This window comes from Diuraphis noxia, unplaced genomic scaffold (genome assembly GCF_037042655.1).
Source record: "Diuraphis noxia isolate RWA-SAM2 unplaced genomic scaffold, SU_Dnox_SAM2 contig0003, whole genome shotgun sequence".
Taxonomy (NCBI): domain Eukaryota; kingdom Metazoa; phylum Arthropoda; class Insecta; order Hemiptera; family Aphididae; genus Diuraphis; species Diuraphis noxia.
This window is the reverse complement of record NW_028301713.1, coordinates 44,521,434-44,539,340: the sequence shown is the minus strand read 5'-3', so window position 1 is coordinate 44,539,340 and position 17,907 is coordinate 44,521,434. Positions and strand designations below refer to the sequence as shown.

Genomic DNA, 17,907 nt, shown 5'->3' with positions numbered 1-17,907 from the left:
TCGTGACCTCTTACAATAATTGCTAAGCTATAATAATAATAATTATTATTAAAAATGTTATGGCATATAGCATGTACTTATATCAAATACATATTTTTTTCAAGTTTATTAAAAATTTTATTGTATTATGCTATATGAAAAAAAAAAGAAGAAAACAATTTACTATAAACATTAAACATTCAACATATTTGAATAGTGAATACATAACCATGTATGGTAATCAGACGTAATTAGTTACACAATAGTAACACTTTTTGTGTGGGATGTATATTTTATTAGCTTAATTTATATTTGTTAAATTCTGTAACAACACGCGGTTTAAGATGGTTAGGCAGGAATTCGAGGAATAATGTCTGAGTCAAGATATTTTAATAAGTGGAGTTCAAATGGGAGATTATAGAGTTTTCTTTGTTAGATTTTAAAGATCATTATATTTTGAAATAAATTTAATGTAAAGGTCAGAATGGTAAAATGTACAAATTTTTATGAGATTTGATTGATACCTTAGTCTAATATAAAAATGGTTTAAAATATGGTGTGTTATATGGATGCATTATTTTTTTTAGAATTTTATATTTAATTTTGATAAGTTTAAAAGTTATAAAATATGCAATTTCATTCGATGAGTTTAAGAGCTTTGGGAGTCTGGGTCAATACTATTGGGATGGGTAAGAAATAATTTGCTTAGGATGACCAAAATAATTTAAATTTTCTTGCATTTGGAATGCACCAGGATTTGTTGATACTTTTCAGATGTAAGTGAAAAAGTTTTGTATTATTTATTGCTTACCAACGAGACCATCTTTAGTTCCCAAATATGAAATCCACGTGTCAAAAGATTAAGATCATAATAGTTGTGGAAGTGTACTTTTGAAATATCGTGTATCTTATGTTATTATGAAAACACAGGCACCACAAAGTTTTATAATATATATATGCCGCATATCTGTATATTATAAATATAGTATAATATGAGTACTTACTCAATAAGTGTGTTTAGTTTTTTAATGTATACATTTTTTATTTTTATTTTATCGCGGTACTTGAACCTAACACGAATTTTAATTTATAATATATTCAAACAGTCACGGTTCGGGAAAAATCTTTATGCTGACAAAGTTAACTTCCCCCCCGATGCTCCTTTGCCTGGTGATAAAGATGTGAAGATGGTGTGCCTCAACCATTTACTGTGGTTAAAATTAACATGATATTTGCATGCTTACACGCAACTTGAACAATGATTATCTATCATTTTTTTAATAATATGTACTTACTTTTTTTTAACCTAAAAAACAGAAGCCAGACAGGTCAACATATAACATCTTACTCGAAAAATATTGAATTAGTTATAATTATATTAGTTACAAATATTAATTTTATAAAAATAACAAAAACAAGTCACTTTAATTATTATATATGTCATATTTTATCATTATATTAAAATAAATACATATAAATGTTGATTACACTAATACACTCATAGGCTTACAATGGTGGGGGTGACCCCTTTTTGAAAAAACTCAATTTCCAAACACAGTTGCTGCAGTCGATGGTAAACACATACGGTTGCAATGTCCTAAAAAAACTGGAAGTCTTTATTATAACTACAAACACTTCTTTTCATTAATTCTGCTTGGATTGTGTGATGCAAACTATTGCTTCAGAATTATTGATGTGGGATCGTATGGCAAAGAGAGTGACTGTAATATATTCAAACAGTCACGGTTCGGGAAAAATCTTTATGCTGACAAAGTTAACTTCCCCCCGATGCTCCTTTGCCTGGTGATAAAGATGTGAAGATGGTGTGCCTCAACCATTTATTGTGGTCGGTGACGAGGCTTTTGCTTTAAATAAACATTTGTTGAGACCATTTTCAGGGAAAAGCTTGACCAATGAGAGGAGGATTTTTAATTACCGACTGTCCAGGGCTAGACGTTACATTGAATGTACATTTGGGATTCTTTCAAACAAATGGAGAGTATTCCATACACCAATTTTGACTTCTCCAGATTTTGCAGTTCAAATTACTAAAGCAGCATGTATATTACATAACTTTGTTCGGCGCAGAGATGGATACGACAAACAAGATTTAGAAAACTGCAACATTGGAGAAATAGAAGAGAGAAGAGGCGTTGGAAATGCTCCTTCAAATGCTAAGGATGTTAGGGAATATTTTGTTAAATATGTGAATAGCCCACAAAATGCACTAAGCTGGCAAAATAAAGTGATTCCTTAATTCAAACTATTTATTACTATTACCTACTTATTATGTAGTACCTATAGTTGAAATAAATATAACATTTTTAATTTAAGAGTAGCTTGTAAAGTAATAAGTGAACAAATATAAATTATGAAATATTATTTCCATACTTTTAATGCTTTTGGTTTTGTCATCCAGTTCATTGAATTGATCAACGCAGGCTATAGCAACTTTACACCAGCTGACGTGTAAGCTGTCTTTGTTGTGGTGTTGTGGTATTTCTATAAAAATATATAATACAACTTATAAAATATAGGTGATAGGTACATACATGTTACCTACTATGAACCTAATACCAATCAGAAAGGTACCTAATCCTAAATTATATTACATTATATAGATAAATATTTATTTAATTGTTCAATCATGAACATCCGATTACAATTTTTGGCCACATGTTAAAAAAAATGTATTTACTAAGAAGTATTTAGGTATAGATAAGTACTTAAATATACCTAATTATTTATTAATGAGTACCAAGTTCAATTCCTATTCACTAATATAATTTCCAAAATCATAAGTTTAGAATTAAGTATACCTTCAAAATATTGTTGCCTAGTAACATATTTAATGTACATATATTTATTTATAATTATTAAAATTTATATTACAATTATTATTGGCTATTTTGGCATGGGGTAGATTTTAATCTTCATTAATGGGGTAAGTATATAGGGTGTAATATAGGTTCCTGCTTCTTGAAATGTTTATCATATGGCTGAAATAGATTGTTTACTGGATTTATGTCACAACATTATGTAAATTTATCTATAAAAAAACACAAAAAATCTAGCTTTCACAAAAAAAAAAAGTTGACAAGAAACATCAAAACTTAATTGTAAAAAATCGTTATTATATTATATTGAGTTAATTATTTATTACTAAAATAAAGAAAAAGTTGAATTTAATTTAATATTTATTTATGTTCAGCATTCAAATGTGGCCCTTTAACTGTATAAGACACATATTCAAATCTACCCCCTGCGCGTTCAAAGTCAACCTAACCTAACCCCAAGTATGGGCCATGGGGTACTTTTGAGTAAAAATATACTTAACCTTATAGTTATAAATTAAATTGGTTATTTAATATATAAGGTTGTTATGAGTCAAATAATATTCACAACCATCTAGATTCTAGACTACAGATTGTAATTATCGAATATAAAATTTGTCAAAAAATTTAAAAAATTTAATGTAAATTTCATTCAAATCTGCCCCACTCTTCCCTACCTACTTTCAATGAAACATTTTTTTGATATAAACGTTATAATATGTTATTCTAAGAATGTATTACAATACAAAATACGCTTGATACTTACCATACTTGTGTAATCATAGCAATATCATGGGCAGAGTTTGAACGCAGGGAGTACCATATAAAAAGAGCCCATTTTAACTAACTTCTAAGTAGGTAATATAGGATTTATCGAGTTTCATATTATTATATTTGTCATGATATAGTACTTAACCAGATACGTATACAAGTAATTATATTAAAAATAACATTACTTACCTTTATTCCAGATCGCCTCTTCTGCTTGAACTTCAAAAATGAATTTCTCCATGTCAAACATGGTCAAAATTTAAATATTTAAATATATATGACTAGAGAAACGCATGCATTTAATCGCATAGTGTGAATGATGTCGGTTTAAAGTATTATTCAATTTTAGATTGCGGGTGCGTTCGAACGCACAAAATTAAACCAGTCCGATCGTATGCGATCGACCTCACGTTTTTCCCCGTAGTGTGAAAGCATTAATTCATTCGCGGCAATCTATTTTTGTGCTGCGTTCATGCGATTTAAAAACGCGCGTTCGCTTGCGTCCAAAACGCATAGTGTGAAACCACCTTTAATCTTTTTATTTTAGACTTTTCCTTAGTACATAGAATTAGATGACTAAAATACTCGTATACCTATTTGAGTTCAGATTTAGACACAAAACATTCCGGAAAATCATCTGATTATCAATTATTAATATAAAAGAGTTGTTTTTATTTTTTTTATTGGGGGTTGAGGCTTCGACAACAAGGGCTATTAGCCTGTGGAACTGTCGAGGAAGGAGCTGTTGGTTTTGGTACTCGTGGATGTTTTTGGCAGAATTTCGAATAGATTAACGCAGATTTCTGTCATGCCCGGGTGGGGGTGGTGACCTCTCTTTTCAGACAGCATGAGCTACTTGGAAGGCGATGCCACCCATGACCGGGATTCAAACCGGCGGGCGGTTCCATTTTCTTCCAAAAACGAGATACCATTTCCTCCACAAAAAAAAGGTTAGTTTCCATTTTCCTCCACATTATTTTCGACTAAATTTATGTCTATTTTCCTCCCATATTTTAGCAAATATTTTTGTTGTAGTATTATGTTCCGTTTTATAAAGATAGAGTAAAGCTAGGATCACATTTTGCGCTTACCAGTTAATGATTACATTCTGGTATCGGCTATCTATATCAGCTATCGATTAAGCCTAATAAAGATACGAACATACTCCATATGGGCATATACGAATATACTTATATATTGTTATATTGTGTATCAGTTGTCACTTCTTATTATGATTACACACATTGATTGAGACAGACACACCGTGAATGTATACGATATACTCGCATAAATAAGACTATATTTTTAGTAGCGAACTGTACGTCGACTTGTCACTAGTGTCTATACATATATTATTATGTTGAATGTCTTTATACTTCTTGTGTTTCATAGTACATTTATTTTAATTTACATTATTTATTGGAGGAAAATGGTCAGTGGAGGAAAACGGTATCTCATTTTTGGAGGAAAATGGATACGGCCAAACTGGCGACGTCCACCCGACCACTACACCCCCTAAAAAAAGGGTTGTTGTCATAGATATTTTCTCATTATCCGTATAGTTTTCTGACAAAAGTATTTGTATTCATAATTTCTTGATAACTAAAAATGTCAAATCCATGATTTTATAGTTTTGTTCATATTTCTTTGTAATGTTCTAAAATTAACGATTTTTTTAAATTCTAGCAATTTATACATAATTGAAAATACTGATCATACTACCAAAACTAGTAGTATTTCAAGTTTTAAAACAGACAGTTAATCTCTGATTTTAAGACCTAAAAATTTAATAAAAGGTTGAAAATACTTAACTTTTTCTTTATGCAATTAATCTCAACAATGAATATTATAAAAACTTGAAGGGTCAAACTTATATTTTCTTCAATTATTATACTTTAATTGTTTTTACTTGTTGAAACATAACAGTTAAATGTAATAAAACAAACTAATTGATTCTACCATTTCAAAATCTGCATAATTATCGTAAAATATATTTTCCTATCCTCAATAATGCCACCGTAAAATGTTGCGTTTATAATAAATAGCCAATTTTTATAAAGAAATTATATATAAACATTGAATATATTATTATACTTTTAAATCAAACAAAGACATTTAATATTTTTTTGTTTCTATTTTTAAATATATATAGAATTTTATCTTAATAGAAATTACGCAGAAAGTATTATTTAATGTTTTTTGGTATAAATCGATTTTATTCATGCAGTTCAGTCTTGTTTTTTAGGTTTTTTATTATTCTAACGTTTTATTGAAGTTTTAAAGAATCTTCAATTTTTGATTACCAAATTATGGTAATAATAACAAACGCTTTTGAACTTTTAAATTTATCTAACAGCCACTATATATATAAAAAAAAAATGTTATTCATTTTCCATAAAGCTGTGTACGTAGTAAATGTGTTTATTTTACACAACGTTGCATCCAACACACGACATTTACAAATTTACAATGTTTATAAAATGTGCTGTTATTATTTAGTAATCGTGCTCTTTAAATGATTAACCTAATATTTTCTCTAAAAACTACACTGTGCCATGAAATGATAGATTTGATAACATGAACACTTGAATTATTTGAACTATTTGACATTAACATAAATAACTTAAATCTAACATGGATAGTAGAGTTGTATTTATTTTTAAATTTAAACATGAACTACAAAAATACAATTATTTACAAATTATATAGTGCGTAAGTATTACTGCTGTACACCATGTTTAAAGCAAATCTATGAACACGGTCGTTGTAAACTATAAGGTATGATTTATATAATTTTTTTCGAATTTAACTTATAAATATCAACTTGACATCAATCTATTATTATTTATTGAACTTCTTGGTACCTAACAATTGAAACATTAAATAATACACAACCATTTATGCTAAACATACTTGCATCATAAACGTATTTATAGCAATCTCGTGGTAATGTATAATATATTATGTATACCGCTATTGTTAGAGTTGCGATTTCAAACCAGACTTTAGAATTGTTCACTGGTGCCTTCATAATCATATTATGACTATACTTATACGTTATATAATATTACTGTAGCTGTAATAATAATCATTATATATTATATTCTAGCTATAAGTATTCACCGCATAATAGTGACCTAAAAAAAGTCTGGCATCACTATACTTTGAAAGACTTACACTTAAGTCATATCATAAGATTATGATCATTCGATTTATTTCTTGAATGGGGCTTTTTAGTCTACGAATCACAAGTAAGATCACCGATTAATTCTAAAAATTGTGCTGTCACTGTAAAGCGCCTTAAATTGAACGATCGTTCATGATAAGTATTTCAAAATGCTCAACAAGATTTTTAGTTTACGAGTATATTATGTTGAAATATACATATTATATCAATTAGATTACAGAAAAATGATTTCAATAAGTTATTTTGAAAATGGAGTTGATACATGTTATACAAATATGTTAGTATACTTTGTTAAGTATAATTTATCATATCATAATTTTTTTTATAAAATATTTTTGGAAAGTGTATAAATTATTTTTGAAGTAACATTTTTTTAGATTCGTTAGCGTAAGTCGGACCCATGGGCTCAGCTGTTGCGACCAAAAAAACGTCACGGCTGAAGTTTACTCGAAACTAAAAGTCCAATCAATCGATCAGATTTTTCCTTTCAGTCGCCATATTACTCCTAGAGCAGTAAAATATATTCCAAAGCCAGGAACTGGGTGAACCGACCAGCCACGGCTAGCCGGTGAAAAACGTCATTGTCTGTTTACAATAATCTAAAATATATTTTTAAAACCCAGACTGCAGACGCCGGTCTGGAAATGTCCGGTCGTTTGCTTGGACCCTAAGGTTTCTTTGATAATAATAATAACCAATTGTTCTTATCTATGTAAAATAATAATAAATCATTATCAATAAAACAGATGAAAATTTCATTTTTTTATTTTATCATTACAAACTTAACAAGTTACCTTGATAAACCTTATTTTTCCTATCATTTAAAAAAAAATTTTGACATCATTCGCACGTACTATAGCAATACGCAAGAATTTTTTATTTTGTATCAGATTCACAAAAACAAAAAACAGTGAATAAACCAGCTGTTAGAAATATAGCTATGGTTACGGTACGTTTAATTTTAATACGTCCGGAAAGTTTACCTGAAGTAATTTTAGACCAAAACTTTTTCTGGGACATCACCGATTACGTTGAAATCGGATATCCATTGTTTTTTTCTTTTACCACCATAAATAAAATCAAAAATTAGTCGTCTATACTATATTGTACAAAAGAAGTGCTACAATATTTTTGTATACCACATATGCAAGCGCAAATATTACTTATTTTTTGTGTTTTGTTTCAGGTAATCTTCAGGATCGATATTTTTTTCAGATTCTTATGACCGCAATTCTAATAAACACGCAACGATATTTTAATAAACTTTATTAAAGAGATAATTTCATAAGAATTGATCCAACGTATATCATATTCGAAAATAAATACACCAGATGTTCGGGAGGATTATTTCAATTTGACTTGGTTTTACCTACTAACCGAATAAAATGTTTTGGGTACTTAACTGATATTAATTATATGACATATAATATAGTAGCTATTGACGGAGAAATATTTTTAATTTTATGATATAGATATTAAATTTAATCATGTTTTACAAAATGTAGATACTCATAATTAAATGCATATATATAGGTAATATGATATAAAAGAATTACCCATTTTATCTTAAATATACGAGTTATACAAATATAAATAATGCCTTAGTAATTCATTAAATTAAAACTGGGATTCGCCTTCCATCACTAAATAAAATACATATCACAATTAACCGAGTAACGTGAAAAATGACAAAATTAAATAAAACGCATCATTGTGACATTGTTTATCTACTTTTAGGTAATTAATATATCTCTTTACATAAATTCAAAAAGGAAAACTCACAATACACATGATTTTTTTCTATTTCATATTTTTTAGACAAACTAAAAAGATTTGTTGAAATGTTATTATGTAATATTTAACAAATAAGTGTCCTAAAAGTTACCCAGCCTAAATAAAATTAGAAATAGAATCGCTATAGCCCATAATATGAGGTAGCCCCGATAACGCATATGTGGCGTGCGGTAGGCACGATAACGCACAAGTACCCAAAATATTTATCTATTTAATGGTCCGACGAAACCGGGTGTTGAGAAGTATGAAAACAAGACAGCTGCATACTAGTTGCGTTCTGAAAATATCTACGAAAAAAAGGTCTAATCCGAATTTCGGCCCGAGTTTATTTTGGGTACAGACGAGTTGCGGCCTGGGTTTTTTTAATTCTAGATAATTTAATCTTGACTGATAAAATATAATTACAGTACCTATAATGTAGATACTAGATACCAATTAGTACACCTTAGTCGTCGCTTTACTACCGCTAAGAACGTTCCGTCGCTTTTTCTGTTTTAATTTATTTATAACGTCGAATGAAATTTTGAGTGAAAAAATCGCGTTTTATTTGTAATCGATGGATATAAATTTCGTTTTCATAAAAATTTAAAAAAATAATTGATATTGTTGTACTAAAAAAACTTGTGCATCGTATATTCATTTATATTATACGTTATACATCAATTATTTCAATTAGATATTTAATACATTTTTTTGTCCATATTACTCATTTAATGAATAATATATATTTGTCATTTTTAAACTAAATAAATGTATTTAACATTCATTTTTGTTTGCATATTTTTGCATATTTGAATGAAAATCAATGCATAAATGCATGCATATTATATTATAATAAAATATAATTACATACATACAATTAATTTAATTTTAAATTCCGGGACGCAATTCATATGTAACTCAAAAAAACTCGGGCCGCAATTCCTATGCATCCCAAAAAAAATTGGGCTGCAATTCGGAAGAAATTTTTACCACGGGACGCAACTAGTAGCCACCTAACAAAACAATCTAATATAACAAGTGTCATCTTACTTATAATATTAAGTACACATATGCATGGTTTTCAATTTATGCACTCTAATATAGGTACGCCTAAAATAACATTTACTTATTGAACATTTAATATTAATTTGCGACTTTAATATTTATTACTATAAACACTATGAAGAATCTGGGGGCCACAAAGTTGTTATATTGAAAAAAACTATCGATGTATACATATCATAAAAGTATGTCGTAAACTTTTCTTTTAATTATATGGTAAACAAAATTGAAGCGTTATCCAAAGTTACAAACACACGTTACACACACGCGAGCGCGAGCGTGCGCTATATTTATTGATTTATTCGTAACGGTAATATTATTTTTTCTTTATTAGTAATTTACACAATCTGTACACAATCGGCACAATAAGAGTATGAGTTGAAAATCTGGGAATATTTAATGAAGAAACCACACACTAATTTTCGTTTTTTAATTATATTATTTCACACAATTATTCTTATTATTTTTATTATTATCATCATTATTATTTGGATTAAGGGTTTAGTAGGTCCCTGCGCCATTTTTACTTAAGGTGTCGAGGAAGGTTACCAGGGATGGTTAATGCAGCTAAATTTTTTATAAGTTCATTTGGATAATAGTTAAGGCGTAGATAGAATCGTTTATAATAATTTTTTTCCCTTCCTGAATTGTTTTCAAGTGTAGGTTTTTATGTAGGGTGTAATTTAATACGTATAGTGGAGAATTGGTAATTTTTCTTAGTGTTTTATTTTTAAACCATTATTTTTTATTTAAATTGAAAGCTTTTGCATTGCCCCTGTAGCGTTTGTCCAAATTGGTTTTAGGAGATATATGTAGAGGAGTAATTTAATATTTAGTTTTGAGTGTTTGCTGTTGACGGTTAGGGATTTGAGCATTTGTAAACAAGAGTTTATGTGATGTTTTGGCTATGATGTGGAGCGTCCAGGTAAGACGGTGGTCGAGAGTTAGCCTGAGATACTTAATATTTTGGGATAGGGGATCTGAGTACCAAAAAGCGTTACTTCTGGGCATGGTGCTAATTTAAGTGTGGACGTAAATGTACTGATTTGGATTGGTTTGTTTTAAAACGACACTTTTTATACCAATCTCCCATTAATGAAAGATGGTTTTCTAGGTTTTTGGAGGCTATAATAGGATCTTTACTGGATGATATTATGATTTTGTCGTCCGTATAGTCTGCTACTCATATGTTGGGCGTGGTTGGCTGGTAGGATGTATAAATATTTTACAGAATTGGGAAGAGGACTTACCTTGTGAAACACTTGCCACAATTCCTGCTACATTAGATTCTAAAGAACCATTACATCCATGACACCTGGAAGTGTCGATCTGTGAGATATGATTTAAGTATAATTTAGCATGTTGGGTGTAGGATTTTTTAAAATTTGTATAGTAGATCTTCATGCCACACTGTAACTGTAATATAAATATATAATAGTATAATATAATATAAATGTAATATTAAATATTAAAAATTACAAATAAATATATTTTGATGAAAATATCTCACATACGCTGTATCTAGCATCTATCCCATTTGTGTGGAAGAGTATAAATCGGTACCTTGATACATATTCAATCATTAATTATGTATTAACTAGTTCTAGTTGTTGCACGAAATTAAAATAAAAAATCTATTTTAGTAATTCATTACTCTTATAGTTCTTCGAACCTAAATATGATAATATTTTATGAATATTAGACAGTATAGGAGCCTGTTTTATAAACAACATTCACATGGATTATTTTGTATCAAAATAAATTTAAAATTACTGTTAAAAAAAATTATGTATATAATATACATATACAATATAAATTTGAATACGATTATTGACAAAGAAAAATAATTATCTTTTTTGTTAGTTAATTTTGGTTAGTTTGTTACTTGAATGTCTTAAATTATATTTATTTTTATTTTTATTAATATGATATTATTGTGAAAATGGAATCATGCTCAAGGTTTCTAGTTCTTAAAAAATATGTAGTAAGTAGTACAATCTTACTACAAATTATATTAAAAATAAGACTTAAGGTGTGACCTAATAACAATGATATATTTTGTTTAATGTTTAAAACTTTTTTTTTTAAGGTAATAATCTATTCTACGTTATTTTTTTGAGACGACAGTTTTAAACTATGCAGACAATTCAAGTTAACTTTATGAAATATAATTTTGGTTTTCCGATGATCAAAAGAAATCCGAAAATTTTATCTGTTGAAAGACTATTTTTAATTTTAAGTTTTATATAAAATATAATATACCGATGGCATTTTCAAATAGTAATACAAATTTTATAAACTGATGTGAAATTTTTTTTTTGTTTGTTTATTTTATTATTAATTCAATAAAATATTATACCTACTTATTTCTTAAAACAAATTTATAATTAAAGAAAACTGCATCCTACATTAATATATTACCACAGATTATATAAAACCAGATTGTGCACTCCCTATTCGGCCCATGTAATTCTCAAAAATGCGAAAAATCAAAACTTACCTCAAACCAGTGTCACCACGGATATGGAAAATAAGGCTTTATTAGAAATTATTGTTTATTAACTACGCATGACTGACTTTTTTGACACTGTTCAGCCGTTTTACCACAGATTATATAAATATATATTTAAATATATAGTAATATAATATATATTTAAATATATAGTAATATAATATAGTAATATAATATACATTTAAATATATAGTACCGAATTACCGTTATTGTTTTGTTGCTCATTGCTCAACATACGCGGTATGCTGAGTGTGAATTTTTTTATTTATTAAACTTTTTTATTTAATCTTCATCATTTATTTTTGCACCAATTATTTTATATTTATTTAATAATAAAGAAAATATTTTTCATATCTGATTCTGTAAGATGCCCGATTTTTGATATCTGTAAAATTTAGTATAATATTTCATGTTAAACCATGCCCGTTTAGTTAGCTTTTCGAATTATTTTTCGGACGTAAAATTAAAAAATTAAAAAATTAAAAATCGGGCTTCTTACGGAATCTGATTTTAATCTTCTCTACCTATATTTTTTTTTTATTTATTTATCTTTTGTGTAATGAACTTATGGAGAACATTATAATAAATCAACACTCCTGCCACAGACCAAAATTTGTTTTTATTTTAAAAATAATGTATTTCCTCCTTGTCTTTGTGATGTACAGAGTAAAATATTTTTAAATTATTTAACAGAGTCACTATTTCTTGAAGTGTAAATAAAAATATCGAAAAAGATAAAACAAATTTAGTATTCTGGAATAATATGCACTAAAAAGTATTTTAAATATTTAAAAATCACTTCTCAAAAAATGTTGGGGAAGTATTTGTGTGCTTAACATGATTATCTGTTTTAAAGTTTTAAAAAATACAAGTAGGTTAAAGGTTTGATAAACATAAGCCCGAAGATTATAACAGACTAATCCATATATTGAATTAAAGCTACGCAAAATTTTAGATGATTTTTGGAATTCCATTAGCATTGAGCCATTGACACTCAAAGTACATATAATATTATATTATTATGTATTAAATATTATTTGATACGATAGTTAAAAATTATGGTAAAAGTTGTTGTACATTAATTTATTTCTCTTTTGTGACCCTACTGATTTGAGGTAGGTTCGTGTTATCAGTAAATCGAAGAAGTGCACCATCTGGTTTTATATAATCTATGATATTACCATGTAAGACACATTAAATTATAATAGGTAGGTAATGTGTTGTCTGGATCTCACATTCCAAAATGAGCTTAGCCTATTTTTACCGAGATTGCCTCTGTTTAAAATTTATACTCTACGATTTTACACCGTATATAATATATTATATAATATATATATATACATCTTAATACGTGCAGTTGGCCGCCAGTTATACGAGTACGATGGCAGGAAACACTTAACAAATAGATCCAAAACAAAAAAAAACCTCAACGGAAAAATAAACTACACCGACGGTGAAATTCTTTTCTTGTTCGTTTTGGCTAACGATACTCGCCTGCGGGATAAAACACGTACACGAAATAACACACTCGCTGGCTATATAATTATATCGTATTATATAAAATGCCAAAAATTGACCGTGAAATAAAACCGTTTTACCGTCCGACAAACAGTCTAGTCTGATTACGTCTGCAGAGCCGTTTGGTTAATGGATATTATTATTGTTACCTGCAAAACCATGACGTTATCTCCAGAATGAAGTTAATTATAGTATAAAAAAAATTATTTTAATAAAATCGCATGGAACACGTTCAACTTTAATTGACTTTAAGCACGACGGCGTGTGCAACCGACGATCTTACAGCGTTTCAAAACGACACTTTAACCACTGCGTGGCAGACAATTGCGTCTTGCATTAGAATATTGTCTTGTGCTGGAGGTGACAGAGCACACATCTTGTCGGAACGAAAAGCTCCATGTCTCACTACTTTGGAATTTGAAACAGAGTTAACTCCATTCGTTAGTGCTTCGTCTCCGTTGATTTGTGCTGTTTCTTTTCCTGAAATGCACAACTTTGGAAGTGATGGGATGAAAATACGTAATCTAAATTTCTTAACTTTGTGAAAAAAAGTATTTTGTCATGCGCAACTTATGGTAACAGTCCACACACATTTTAATTTCAATTGTGTATAATAGCTAGTCGTAGAAACATTTGGTTTTCCAAGAAACATATATCTGGTGTAAAAAAGTATACAGAATAACACTCGTGGAGAATATAATTATATCGTATTATGTAAAATGCCAATACCCTGCCGTGAAAAAAGAACCATTTTACTGCCCACGAAGACGTCTGACAACGTATATTATACTGGATCGTTTGGTTAATGGATATTATTTTATTATTATCTGCTGGAGCATTACATTGTCCGGAATGAACTTAAGTATAATAATAATAGTATATACTATAGTGCAATTACACGGAACAAAATTTAACTTTATTCAAGTTTTAGGACAAAAACGTGTGCGATAGACGATCTTATAGCGTTTCAAAACGACACTTTAACCACGTGGTAACAGAAATGTCATATATAAGAATATTAAAATATAAGAATATTATTTTGTGATGAAAGGCTCCAATGATACGTGTAGTACTGAACTGGAACAGAGAATCTTATGTGGTAAACTATATTTTATAAATTTATAATAATATAAACGCGTGACAAAAAAATAGTGAGTGAAAAAATACAGCAGTCGACAAAAGGGTAGATGAATGGATATATACCCGTACATAAATCAAGAAAAATAAATAATATCGGGAGTTGGCAGGTACTCCGGATAGGTTAGGTTAAATTAAAAAATATTCTTGTAAAAAAGTAAGACTAGTATAAATAAAATGTGAAAATGATGCTTAATATAAACCCACTCTAAAGTGTTCGAGGGAAACTACTTTTTATATTTTTACGCTATATCCAATTGTATCTAATTGTATAATCTGTAAACTTATTTTTTTTACAACATTTACAAGTGATATTGTGAATATTTATATAAAAAAAAAATATATTAGAAAAAACATAATAAATTTGATTTAATACAATTTACATCATTTCAAAAATGAAGCTTGTGTGAAGTGGCATCAATTAATTGATAGAACTTCATAACATTTAAAAGTATTGAAATGATAATGAAGAAATTTTGTAGGTATGTATGGTTTGATAACAGCTTGGCGAAATGAAAATTATTTGACATTTGAAAAGATAAACCACCTTAGTGACATTTTTGAATAACTAGTTGCTCGTATTGAATTTAGGAAATTTAATATTTCGTTCAGACTTAACCAATTGATTGTTACGAGATTTATCTCTAGCAGTTTAGATAACATAAATAAATTATTGTGGTGTAATATCGTTTGTATGCTTTATTATCAAAGCAACTTTGGATTCTGAGTGGAGCGAGGAATGTATTGATTAAACAATGATGTGTGTTTTTTTTTGTGTCTGTCATCACGTATTAAAGCAGTATAAATACTTCAATTTTCGACTTTAGTATCTTGTTAGATCAGAAAGCGAATCAAGTTAGTATTCGGAGGTCCAACAGTATTAATTATCAATATTTTTCTAAATAATCGGGATAAACAAACTAAAAATTAAGGAAATTAAGGAAAAAACGGGAACTTTTACGCACAATCAGTTTTCCACAAAATCGTTTGGGTGTATTTGAAGACCAAAGATCCATGCAATTTTCACCGAATATAAGTTAAATTATAAGTTATAAAATAAGTGTATTCGATCCACAATGCGATTTTCTTCTTAAGTTGAACTATTTATTGGCATATGCAATTTTTGATTATTATTAGTTTTTTTTGAATTAAAATCGATAAAAATTCATTTGTTTGGTAGAAAAGCTTGAAATTGTAATACAAGACTCCTAACTTAGTTTTGAAATATTAGTTGAAAAATAAAAATAAATACTTGGTCACAATTTTTTATATAAATACGTAAAGATCACAAAAATTCGCAAATTATTTTAAGCTAGAAATTCATAAAAAATTTTCTTTTAAAACTTAAGATTTGAAAAAGTAATACAAGATTTCTTACAAGTTTTTAAACCTTTCTCATAAAAAAAATATCCAACCGAAAATAAAATTAAGTTCTTATGAGCGTTTTAAATTTAAATATTCAAAAAATTGGATTTTCAATAGATTTCTCTTTTAGCAATTTTATTGTTTTGGTGTAACTCTAAAACAAATAACCGAATATACTTGAAATTAATATAGGCTCTTTCTATACTTGATAAAATTTTCAAAATATTTTAATAAATGTCAATAATATTAATTTTAATAATAGCAATGTTATTATTTCATACTTATATCATAGATTATAAAATATACTGTGTAGTATTTATAATAAATGCTTATGCATTTAAACAAAAAAAAATGTTTGTCTGATGGGCAACGCTGATTGGAGACAAAATATATTATTATAATAAATACATAACAACGAATGACCGATTATTTGATTCAATTAAAACGATAAATTGTTCATTTCAATACTTCCGTTTACTTTGAAAATAGCGTTTAAAAAAAATGTCAAGAAGAATTATCTGTGCAAGTCTTGCATTTGGAACTATTAGTGCAGTAGGATTTTTGTATAATTATATAACCAAGCAGAAGAAATTGTTAAAAGATGGTGATTTAACAAACTCAATCATTCAAATCGGTCAACCGACCAAGCCAACCGACGTGGAAATAGTTATGACATCAGAATCGACCATAGTGGAAGAGATTACAAGACCGGTGTCTCCATCTCCAACATTCGTGGTAACAATTGATTTTAGATTATAATAGAAAGTTTATACTCTATATTGTAATTTTTGAATAGTATCTAAAAATTTAAATTCTTAATAACTATCTTAAGAGCTGGACATCACATGATTTAATCGTTAACTGTATAAAGCAGTTGGTATATGATATTACTTATTTTGTAGAACTAAATATTGACAGTATCTTTTCTATTAATAGGACGATGGTGTCACCAATACTGATGCGGAATATATAAAAAGTAATATTATAATACATATTATATCGACCTACCTATAATATTAATTATATAACAATATTTTTAACATAACGTTCGTTTAGGAAGCGAATCGGAAAATACACCTGCAATTCCATTTCACCAGGATTTACTAAAATCAAGCATTCAAATCGAACAACCGACCAAGCCAACCGACGTGAAAATTGTTATGCCATCAGAATCGACCATAGTGGAAGAGATTACTAGACCAGTGTCTCCATCTCCAACATTCGTGGTAACAATTGATTTTAGATTATAATAGAAAGTTTATACTCTATAGTACTTTTTGAATAGTACATTACATGATTTAATGTTGGTAGTTGTATTATTCTTATTTTCTAATAATTAATTTAATGTAGATACGGTAATTTTTAAATGGCTGTTGTGGCAGAGAAACAATGTTTTATAATAATATAATAATAGTATACTATTTTTATAAAAATGTTACCTAGCTTATTACTGTGTGTAACATTTTAGACGAAATAATATATAAACATAATAATTTTGAATATGCAATAATTACCATAGGTACGTATAATGTTTTGTTTATCCCGTGAAATTACTCATGCAAACATACAGGACTGTTTCGTTCACTGTCCAGCTCCCCATCCGTGGACGATGACTTCTAAAGCTATATTTATAAACCTATCTTTATAGAAATGGATTTCTGTCTGCTTGTTCTATATGCATTTCTAAATGGCTGAATTGATTGCTATGAAATTTGGTACAGAGACATATTAGAACTATGGTCAGAATATAGATTAAATTAAATATC

General features: G+C 28.3%; 1 protein-coding gene and 1 long non-coding RNA gene across 3 annotated transcripts in view; both read right to left on the bottom strand.

Annotated features, from left to right (window-relative positions):
* LOC149057426 (uncharacterized) overlaps positions 1-17,907 on the bottom strand; it is a 44,650-nt gene that overhangs the window by 6,360 nt on the left and 20,383 nt on the right. The window lies entirely within an intron of this gene.
* Positions 2,309-3,948, bottom strand: LOC149057428 (uncharacterized). The gene is made up of 2 exons (XR_016190940.1): positions 3,774-3,948; positions 2,309-2,481 (listed from the first exon to the last, which is right to left on the bottom strand). It is a non-coding gene; the product is annotated as an uncharacterized LOC149057428 (long non-coding RNA).